Source organism: Euphorbia lathyris, chromosome 8, assembly GCF_963576675.1.
Source record: "Euphorbia lathyris chromosome 8, ddEupLath1.1, whole genome shotgun sequence".
Taxonomy (NCBI): domain Eukaryota; kingdom Viridiplantae; phylum Streptophyta; class Magnoliopsida; order Malpighiales; family Euphorbiaceae; genus Euphorbia; species Euphorbia lathyris.
In genome coordinates, this window is record NC_088917.1 from 47,850,493 (window position 1) to 47,862,657 (window position 12,165).

Consider the following 12,165-nt stretch of genomic DNA (forward strand, 5'->3'; position numbering starts at 1 on the left):
ATGTTCATGGTAGTCTTGGGTGTACATGTTTGCAAAACACTCATAAATGTACCCCTATAAATCGCTAGAACTCCTAAACAAGGGGATGAGTAAGCAAGTATATCGTGCTATGGGAGCCTTTGAAAGTACCCTTAACTAGGTCGGTCCCAAGCTCATGTAAGCAGCCCTAATAATTTCCCTTTAGGTCACCAAAACATGCATTTGGTAACTTTGAGAGATGAGTTTATTTGTCCTAGTTGATGAATAAATAAAGCCAATTCCTAAGAATAACGAATTGACATTTTCGGTTTGGAGAAATAAGGTTGGAAGGGAGTGTCAACTATACGCGTTTATTATGTTACTCCTAACCCGTTTGTTGATTTTGTTTCAACTTTATGTTTGCACTCGTTTCATATTTGTAAAGTGTGTCAAATTCATTCTTGTCCATTTAGAGTGTCCATGCTAATAATTTTTTGGCAGCCATTTTAGGTACTTTATAGTTTTACATTTAATTGAGAACTAAGTTAGCTTTGTTTGAAGTCATTCCCTGTCAAGAGGCATACCAATTATTTCGTGATGTATTCCTAAATGTCTTTACCTAAAACACTTGTGGGTCATATGTTGTCTTTACAAAGGCCGGTGATATAACCTTTATGTCAAACTATGCGTTAATGTGGTTTTAGTCCGTGTCCCATAACATGTGGAGTATATGTTGTCCTTCATAATGTCAGTGTATTCCAAGAAATACACCATTATGTTGTGCATTTTTTTCGAGTGAAGTGTACCATTTGACAAGTACCACGTACATTGTCTTTGAGTCTCGTCTTGTGTCTCAAATCGGGTTTGATGTACTAAGCACGTTATATTTCCTTGAAATTCGTCTTTACATAATTCATGTACCAAGTCTAAGTAAACCTTGACACATACAACGTGTGTCGTCTAATGCGTTTGTCTTTTTACCTTGCTTCGACATACTAAGTATGTCGTCATGTCTCATAAATACAATGTATTCTAAGAAATACATTGTCACATTGTTCATGTCTCATATTGATACTTGGTTCATACCATGTATGTTACCCGTACTCCTATAGATACTTAAAGCATGTCGTCGTCAAAAGTTTTGTGCAACCTTTCATCTTCTTGTGTCATCAGCTGTTAACTAACCTTTTCCTAACATGCGTTGTCTCATTTCAGGAATCAGAGGAGATATTCTGCAGCTCTTACCATGCCTTTAATTCCCCAAAGAAATATGGAATTACCATTAGACGAGTTCAAAATGGCTGTTATATTCGTGTTTGATGGTTCCGGTGATCCTTATGCACACATGAACTCATACATATGGAGGATGATAATGGTTGGATCCACATTAGCACAACTTGCTGCCTACTTGTAGATATCAAGCCTCACCTGGAAGACCCGAGGGGATGATACCGTTGACGACAATGATGTGATTGGAGCTGAAAGCAACCAATTTGGGAATCAAGCTACTCGGCGGGACCAGAGCTCGGAGATGAAAGAGTCGCCACCCACGAATGGGAAATGATCACCGGATTCCTTGCGGGAGACCGGTTGGGTTCGGGAAATTGGGTACGATTCGAGAAGGCTAGCTCCTTCTAGAGAACGGCTGCTAGGCACTTTAAAATTGCCCGGTTTGAACCATTGACCTCCTACTTAGCACTGCTAAGCACTTACGGTCTAATCGCATATTCCTTTAAGTGTCAAATTCGTTTGAAAACCTTTTCTTTCTCGTTTTGAAAACCGTTTTAAGAATTTAAATTAAATCTATTTAGTTTAGAAGAATCACCCATTTTAACTTAACGATCAATATGTACGAAACGATACGTATCGGGAATTTAAATCGCGGAAAAGTAAATTACAACATTTGGATATATATTTCATATACTAAGCTATATACTAAAGTATAAATATCTAATTCCCTTCCCCCAAAACCCCATTTATTTACATGTTTACACAAAATCGCTGTTGGAACGGATTTGTGTATCAAAACGTGAGATTGGAAACCGTTCGAGTTTAATTGTTAAAAAAATCGGTTAAGCATACAACTAAGTTTATTTATAAAAAGGGCATTTTAAAAGAATATGAAGTTAAAAACCTTTTATTTACATTAAAACTCTTTTCCAAACACCTTTTAATTAAAAAATTAATTTGAAATCCTTTCGGTGATTTAAAAATCCCCTTTTCTAAAGCCACTCACCTCTACCTAATTAACAACAATGAAATAAATACTACACGATATGTTACAAGCCGAGGGATAAATTCTAAAGTATCCAACTATATACACCTATATATACGCCTAACAACAATAAGTAAGAAATACATAATAAACATAGGCATATATATATGTATAATGTAAATATAAATATAATACTACATAACGTAACTAATATATATACCTATATATAACATAAATATAAAGGATAATACCCTATAATATAACTAATGTATATATATATATATATATATATATAACCTAAATATGAATGATAATGCTATATAATATAACTACTATATACGTGTATATAACATTAATATAAACGATAATACTATATATATATATATATATATAAAATTAAAAAGTAATAAAGAGTAAATAATATAATCTATATCCATGTAACAACAAAAAGCAATAAAAGTAAGTAATATGATCTATGTAAATAGTATATAATATAACCTATAGATATATAAATGAAATTAATAAAACTATATATAATATAAAAGAAATGAATAAAAGTATGTAATGTTATTATACATATAACATAAATGAAATTAATAAAGCATATAATACACATATATTTTCAAGTGAAATAATAAAAGTATACGACAAAAATATATAGATAAACTAAATGAAATTGATAAAGTATAGAATATAACTATAGGTATAACAATAATGATATTAATAAACACAAATAAATCCCCAAATGTTAAAATATACAAAACAGTCCCCCATTTATTCCCAAAAAATTAGAAAAAGTTGAATTTAATCTAAGTCATCGCTTACCACCAAACTACCCTTAATCGGGTCATCGTTCATGTAACGAGATAGAAAACGAAGTTTTTGAATTTAAAACGTTAAGAAATAATTTAAATAAATCTGAAAAGCGTAAAAATAATACAAAATGGATTTAATTGGATCTGGTTCCTCATATTAATATCAGTTAAAGGTATGTTGATCCAAATCAGTCGCTTAGAATGTGTTTTCAGTCGGTTTTGGTCGTGTTTCGGTGTGATTTCGTGTGTAAAAAAATTCGGCAGAGGTTCGGGACTCAAAATGAAGCTCAAGCCCCTTACGCCCGATCCGGGTGTAATGCTCGACTAGGCCGAGTTTGGGCAGCCTGTGCCCAAGCCTAGCCTGTCACGGGTCCATTCCGGCCGTGACCCCCTTGGCGGGCCCTTAAAGCATTTATTTATTTTTTATTTTTTGAAAATAAAATAACAAAAAAAAGAAATAAAAAAGTAGAAATAGATTTAGGATAAAAATGAGTTTATATATAATTTAGGAATAAAATAGCAATGTAATAGAAATTAGAATAGAATTTAGGAATAAAATGAAAATATAATTAAATTATAATAGAATTAGATTTTAGAATAGAAATTAAATAGAATTAGAAATGGAGTAGAATAGAAAAGAAATGGAAGTAGAAATAAAATAGAAACTCAAGTGGAAGTTCTATATTATTGTCTCTCCGTCTTTTAATTCAATTAATCGTTTGGGTTTTGATTTAACACAATAAATATTTTGAATTAATTAATCGCTCGAACGATTAACGTGACGACCTGGTTAATTTAATTAAACCTTTTTTTGTTCTTTTTTTCACCGAGTTTTAGTTTGTTTGGATTGCCTGACTTGGATCACTTATCGAAATATTTTCTTCATAGATCTTCCAACCTTAGTGTCTACAGTTGCCCCTATTTTACTATTTTGACAGTGACGTATGTGCGTTTTCAAAAGCCTTTTTCGTGAAAGCAATACATGCGATGTAAAATATGTTAAAGTAAAGAGCACATAAGGAGTTAGAGGATGACAACCTGAACATACCATTTTTTTGGATTATCGTGTTTATTCCGAATCTAGACCGCGAGTCCACATACCGAATTCGTAAACATAGTGATTGATAGCTGGACCTTAACACTCATCTGAGAGCTTAGATTTGACACCTCGTCCTAGAGGTTTTCACCGCCGTCACTTGAATTCAAATCGCAGGTCCACGACTCAGATTCGCCGATTAATTGTTGATAACTGGACTTAAACCTCATCCGAGAGTTTGGACTTGAGACCTCGTCCTAGAGGTTTTGACCGTAGTCGTTTCCTTTTCGAATTCAAACTGCGGGTCCACGGTCCGAATTCGCTAATTCATCGATGATAATTGGACTTTAACCTCGTTCGAGAGTTTGGACTTGAGACCTCGTCCTAGAGGTTTTGACCGCAGTTGCTTCCTTTCGAATTCAAACCGCGAGTCCACGGTCCGAATTCGCTGATTCATCAATGATAATTGGACTTTAACCTCGTCCGAGAGTTTGGACTTGAGACCTTATCTTAGAGGTTTTGACCGCAGTCGCTTCCTTTCGAATTCAAACCACGAGTCCACGGTTCGAATTCGTGGATTCTTTGATGATAATTGGACTTTAACCTCGTCTGAGAGTTTGGACTTGAGACCTCATCCTAGAGGTTTTGACCGTAATCGCTTCCTTTTCGAATTCAGACCATGAGTCCACGGTCCGAATTCACTGATGCGTTGATGATAATTGGACTTTAACCTCGTCCGATAGTTTGGACTTGAGACCTCATCCTAGAGGTTTTGACCGTAGTCAGTTACTTTTCGAATTTGCACCGTGAGTCCACGGTTCGAATTTGTTGTTTTGTTGATGATAATTGGACTTTAACCTCATCCGAGTGTTTGGACTTGAGACCCTGTCCTAGAGGTTTTGACCGTAGTCACTTTCTTTTTCGAATTCAAACTGTGAGTCAACAGTCCAAATTCGCTGATTCGTTGATGATAATTGGACTTTAACCCTGTCCGAGAGTTTGGACTTGAGACCTTGTCCTAGAGGTTCTGACCGTAGTCATTTCCTTTCGAATTCATATCATGGGTCCACGATCCGAATTCTCCGATCTATTTATTGATAATAGGATTTTAACCCCCACCCCGCGTCCGAGAGTTTGGACTTGAGACCTCATCTAGGAGGTTTTGATTGTAGTCGTCTCTTTATACCAGGATCGTCTGGGTTTGACCACAGTCGATTGTGCTATAGACCAGTGTTTGTAGCTTCGGCCCGTGCCTTTATTCTATAGATCGACGTCTACAGATTGAATTTAAATTTTCTGCTCTGTAGACTGTCGTCTGTAGATTGAATTTGGATTTATCATTTTATAGACTGCAGTCTGTAGATCGAATTTAGATTTATCATTCTGTAGACTGTCGTCTGTAGATTAAATTTGTATTTATCATTCTGCAAACTGCCATCTATAGATTGAATTTGGTTTTATTATTCTGTAGACTATCGTCTATAGACCCGTCTTTGAGCTATTTTTAGTAGACTGTCGTCTGCGATTTCAACAAGTGTTATTGTTTTATAGACTGTTTTCTATAGATTTGATCGGGGTTACCGCTGGATAGACTATGTTGGTTCGTCGTACAGACCGGATTTTTCTGCGTAGAGAGAACAAATCATGCCCCTTGTGAGGGTGGCTATTAGACTTATTTTTATTTAGGATGAAGTGTAGTGATGCATATAAATGAGTAGATGTGGTCTAATCTACAGATGCGTTTAAACACTTATGTGCGTATAAGTGTGTGAATGTACATGTGTTTGAATATATGTAAGTGTTACATATGTACTTTACTCTGTGCAGATGTATTGACAGGTGTGTATGCAAACTATGCATGTGTGGATTAGATGATCTGACAGATTTCTTTTTTATAGGTTTGAGGGATCTTGGCATTTTGGGATCAAGGAATGATTGTTTAGGTCGTCCCAGAGGGGTGCAAATGATGAGGGCGAGGATAGGTTTGAAACCAGAAGATCTAAGGATAAGGTTTCAGTTTTCATGAGCTCGTATCGAGGCGTTCTCGCTTTTTTAAGAGGAGTTGATGCCTTAATCTTTTTCCCTAATTTTTACTTGAGTCGCCCTTTTCGGGGTTTCGACTCAACGGGATATCTCTGATATTCTCTATCTCTTCTTTTTGCATGAACTACCCTTAGGGGTTTTCAATTCATCTTTTAATATCTCACAGATTTTTCTCTATCTCTCCTTTTATTATCCCAGAATTTTCAAATGAGCGCCTCGTAGGGTTTTCGCTCATTGGGATATCCCTTGCTGTTGCATAGATCACCCTTTACGGGTTTTCGACGTATCAGGAATTTTTATTTATTTATCTATTTTTCTGTTTCTCATGAGAAGTATTTCTTGAGCCTATCCAGATTAGTAGGTTCATAGAACTCGATGTCATCCATCGTGGTTAGTCTCACCGCCCGTTTGCTTAGCATCTTCTTCACGAGAAATGGCCCTTCCCAGTTTGGTCGAAACTTGCCCCTAGGGTCTATGTGCGTCGTTCGGATTTGCTTCAACACCATATCACCCTCCTTGATAGGATTAGCCTTCCCTTTCTTGTTAAAGGCTCAGGCTATCCTTCTTTGGTATAACTATATATGATAAAGGGCATCCATCCTCTTCTCATCAACTAATTTTAACTGATCACATCTCTTCCTCACCCATTCCATTTCGGGAATCTCTGCCTCCAATGCGATTCTTAGCGAACGTTTTTCTATTTCAATAGGTAGAAAAACTTCTGCCCCATATACTAAGCAGAACAGCATTGCCTCAGTCGATGTTCTGAATGTCGTGCGATAGGCCCATAGAGGAAACAGTAGCTGTTCGTGCCAATTCCGATGGGATTCAGCTGTTTTTACTAGAATTCTCTTGAGATTCTTATTCACTGCTTCTATTGCCTGATTGGCCTGAGGACGGTACAAAGGGACTTCCTGTGTTCAATACCATACTTCTGAAAGAGATTCTTCACTTCCCCTTCAAATTGGACCCCATTATCAGTTATCATGTGATGGGGAATCCCAAATCTAGTAATTATGTGTTTCTCAATAAATCTCCTCGTCTATTTCGACCCCAACTTGCTAAATTACTCTGCTTCAACCCATTTGGTGAAGTAATCGATGGCCACAAAGATGAATTTATGTCCATTAGACGCATTAGGTCTCACTTCCCCGATTATGTCAATACCTCAAGCTGCAAAAGGCCATATAGGTGCCAACACATGTAGTTCCGTGGCTGTTAGATGATTCCAATAGAAACCTTGCCTCAAGATTTTCTATGCCAATACTACTCCTCCTATGTGAGTACCACAAATCTCGGAATGCACTAACTCCATTGCTTCATGCGCTTCTCTCTCGTCTAAACACCTCAGACGCACCCCATCCGTATGCCTTTTATAAAGTAAGTCGTTATGAATAATGAATGATAAGTCCGAAGTTTACGTATTTTCGCATGCATATTCACGTTTATATTTATGCATTTAGCTTAATTTATTTAATGTTTTGGAAAGATTTTACTTGTTTGTTTATGATTTGAATAGGGATAGGTTTGAAACAGATAAAAGCTTAATATGAAGAAATATCAGTAAGAAATGAACAAAAGACAGGAAAAGAAGCTTGAATTAGGGCAAAAGTACCTGTCACGATCATGACCCCCTGTCACGATCATGACCCACCTATCACGATCGTGACATGTTCGAAAATTCAACCATTGGCAAGAATCATTTGTCGCAATCGTGACCCCTGTCACGATCGTGACAGACAATTTCATCAACTTTGCATGGCAACTCTTGTCACGAACATGACACCCCTGCCTCTTTCGTGACCGACATTTTTACTGCAAAAAAACATGATTCTTTACTACCAAGGCATCTCCTACCACCTAAATCATCATTCTTCATCACCATTGGCTGTGACTTTCCATATTTCTACATGAAGAGTTATCACTTCAAAAGGACACAATCCTTCATCTACTATAAGAAGGATCATTCTCTCCATTGAATAGACAGATTGATAATTATAGAAATTCACAAAAGATATTCATAGATATACTGAAGTTATCAAGTTACAATAATTTCTAATGATTTAATTCCAAGCACTGAAGGAAGCAAGATCGAGAGATACACTTCCTCGAGATACAATAGACAATATACAATTGAAAAAGACGAACTAGAGGCTTGACATCCTTACAGAGACAGTAAAAGGATTCATAACCCTTATACTCTCATTTGTTAAGTCTTTATTCTCTGTATTCTTTAATTTTGACATATGATCAACACTGTCAATGCTTGTTTATAAAAAACCCAAATCAATCTAATGCAAATTATTCTATGCTCATCATTTTATTCTATTACTGCTTCATGAATATTATAGGGAAATCCATATAAGCAAGACATAGGAATACTTATCATTTTATGAAGTTAGAAGAGATTCAGTTCATAAAAGGGTAATTGTATCACATCACTTACTTATTTCGTTTTTAATTCTTAATTATAATTCATTATGATAGGTCGAGGAATTAGAATTATCTATATAAAAACCCCTAAGTTATTTAATGTTGGATCGAGAGATTGGATTAAATACTCTTTATCTGATACAATTGCAGGAAGATTGAAAGGTATTAACATGTTTATATTTATTAAAATCTTCTATGTATCCCAAGCTATGTACGGAATTAAAACCAAAGAAATCTAACTAAAGTTTTATATTATTTAAATCAAAACTATTTCACAACTATTTATTTATTTTCTATAATCAAGAGAAAATGAATTAATAATCTAGGCTTAATACATCATTTTCTCCCCGAACTTGTCCAAAATGGTTGATTGGTCTCTTGAACTTTCAAAGTGTCTCGATAGCCCCCTGAACTTGCATAAAATGTAATCATTTAATCACTCGGTTGTAAAAAAATAAGTTAAATGCGGAAGATATGTTGCACGCATCTTGAAAAAGTAAAATGACCAAGATCGGAGTATGTGATTATAACATTTTAAGGCACGTGTAACATATCTTCTGCATTTGACTTACTTTTTTAAACCAAATGATTAATTGATTACATTTTATGCAAGTTTAGGGGGCTAACTGAACATTTAATGCAAGTTCAGGGGGCTATCGAGACACTTTGAAAGTTTACGGGGCCAATCAACCATTTTGGACAAGTTTAGGAGGCAAATGGTGTATTAAGCCAATAATCTAATAATCAGTTAAACTAGTGAATAATCGTTCTTGGTGAGAATGATATCTTTTTATTACTACAAGCGGAACCATGCACTTGCATAATTCGCCTAACAAGTTTTTGGTGCCGTTCCCGGGAACGCCAAAAGATTGACTTATATATAAATCGTTATTTTATTATTCCGAATTTTGGTTTATAGACTCATATAATATTCTTTCTATTTCTATAGGTACTAAGTTCAGAGTTTATGCGTCAGACACGAAGTGCTAAGCAGACACCAGAGCCTTATCAACCTGATATTGAAAAGAATTTAAAGAAAAAGAAAAGAACAAGGAAAAATAAGAACAAAAACAAAGAAATGATGGCAATACCACCCAGATTAATGGACTATGCCGCATCGGGACTCAATGGAGAACCCGATAGAGTAGTACGTCCACCAATTACTGCTGAACAGTTTGAGATCAAACTATTTTTACTTCAAATGTTACAAAATAGTGTCCAATACTATGGACTGCCAAAGGAAAACCCAAACACTTATCTGGCAAGTTTTCTAGAAATTTGTGACACCTTTAAAATAAATAGGGTGACAACAAATGATATTAAGCTTCATCTTTTCCCATTCACATTAAAACACAAAGCAAAAGCCTGTTTGAACTCACTTCCACCAGGAACAATCACCACTTGGGACCAACTAGCCAAGAGTTTTCTATCCAAATTATTTCCCCTAGAAAAAAATAGCAAGAATTATCAAAAAGATCACATCATTCACCCAACACAAAATTGAAACCATTTACGAGGCGTGGGAACACTTTAAAGAACTTCAGAGGTTCTGCCCACACCATAACTTACCCCAAGAATTACTCATGCAAACCTTTTATAATGGTATTAACCCAACCATTCGAGGAACAATTGATGCTATGGCTGGAGGATCATTTATGAAAAAGACTTCCGCTGAAGCAATCGGCTTGTTAGAAGAAACGACAACAAATAGCAGCATGTGGCCAGTAGAAAGATCACATGTAACAAATGCTACCAGTACTCCCGCCTGTTCTTCATCCTCTATGGTGAACAATATACATGATTTAGACCCTATTACACTACTACAAGCACAATTTTCTATTTTGTCTCATAAAATAGACTAAATTGCACAATGAAGTACAAAATCAATCCAATAACGATTGTAGTAATTCGGATTCGGAAGAACAAGTGAATTATGTTCAAAACCAAAATAATCCATATTCGAATACCTACAACCAGGGATGGAGAAGTCATCCTAATTTTGGCTGGAAAGAAGGAAATAGTTCCAACTAAGAAAGGATAAACACTAATCACACTAGTGACTCATTGAGAAATCTCTCTTCTAAAATTGACAAGTTCATAGATGGAATAAGTTGTAAAATTAACCACTAAGACGGGAATTTTAAAAGGATCGAAAATAAATTCGATCAACTTTTCAAACATCATTCATCTTTCATCCACAACTTATAAGTACAGATTGCGCAATTAGCAAATGCTATCCCATCTAGAGGTCATGGAGGACTTCCTAGTAATTCAGAAAGTAACGCTAAGGAGCAAATGAAAGCTATCACTCTCAAATTAGGAAAAAATTATATTAATCCTGATGCCACCAGTATTGACACTAGAGTTATGCATGAAAAAGAAACTCCCATCCTGCAGGCATCTGCTATACCAGATTGTTATAGTGATAATTTTGTTAAAGCTGCAAAAGAAGCCAATGCTAATACATATAAGCCTAAACCACCTTACCCTCAACGTACACGAAATAAAGATTATGACAAACAATTTATTAACTTTCTTGACAAACTGAAAAATATTCATATTAATCTATCATTTGTGGATGCTATAACACAGATTCCTAATTATAGCAAGTTTCTTAAATATTTGATTTCTTAGAAAATTAGTTGGGAAGGAGCATCTACAATCGCCCTAACGGAAGATTGTAGTTCTATAATTTCCAGCCAGGTACCAATAAAGTTAAAAGACCCAGTATGTTTTACCATACCCTGTAAACTAGGAGAAGTAGAATTTCCAAGTTGTTTATGTGATTTAGGTGCCAGTATAAACTTGATGTCTTTATCAATATTTAAGAAACTAGGTTTGAGGAAGATATAAAACGAACGTCTATGGTTTTACAACTAGCAGACCGGACTATTAAGAAACCATATGGCATTATTGAGGATGTATTAGTTAAGGTTGATAAATGCATTTTTCCTACCGATTTTGTTATATTAGATTTTGCATATGACGTAAACTGTCCTTTGATTTTAGGAAGACATTTCATGAATACAGGAAGGGCGTTAGTTGACGTATCAGAAGGAAAATAGCGTTAAGAATATGAGAAGATAAGGTTGAGTTTGATATGAACAAAGGAATGAGATATCCCGTGGAAGATAATGTTTGCATGAAAATTGATTTAATAGACGAATGTGTTGATGATTTAGTAAGTGAGGAAAATGATGAAATTAACCCAGAGATAGAACCAGAATTAGAAGATAGGATTCCAGAACCACTTTTAAGAAATGAAGGACCTATTCTTCCATCAGTAGAAAAACCACCCACTTTAGAGTTAAAAGAATTACCCAAGCATTTGAGGTATGCATATTTAGGAGAAGGATATACTTTACCAATAATAATTTCAGACAAGTTAAATGAAGACCAAGAGGGTCGTTTACTATAGGTAGTCAAAAGAAGAATTAAAAGTATAGGTTGACAGATTTCTGATCTTAAAGGAATTAGTTCAAATATAGTAATGCATAAAATACATTTAGAGGAAGGACAATTACCTAAGGCAGATTGACAAAGAAGGTTAAACCAGAATATGAAAGAAGTAGTAAGATCGGAGATCACAAAATTATTAGATGCATGGATTATATACCCTATATCAGATAGTGAATGGGTTAGCCCTATTCATTGTGTTCCTAAGA

At 35.3% G+C, this 12,165-nt stretch overlaps 1 non-coding gene across 1 annotated transcript; it reads right to left on the reverse strand.

Moving 5' to 3' along the window:
- Nucleotides 1-9,960: 9,960 nt before the first annotated feature.
- Nucleotides 9,961-10,067, reverse strand: LOC136204404 (small nucleolar RNA R71). Its single transcript, XR_010675246.1, has one exon. It is a non-coding gene; the product is annotated as a small nucleolar RNA R71 (small nucleolar RNA).
- Nucleotides 10,068-12,165: the final 2,098 nt, after the last annotated feature.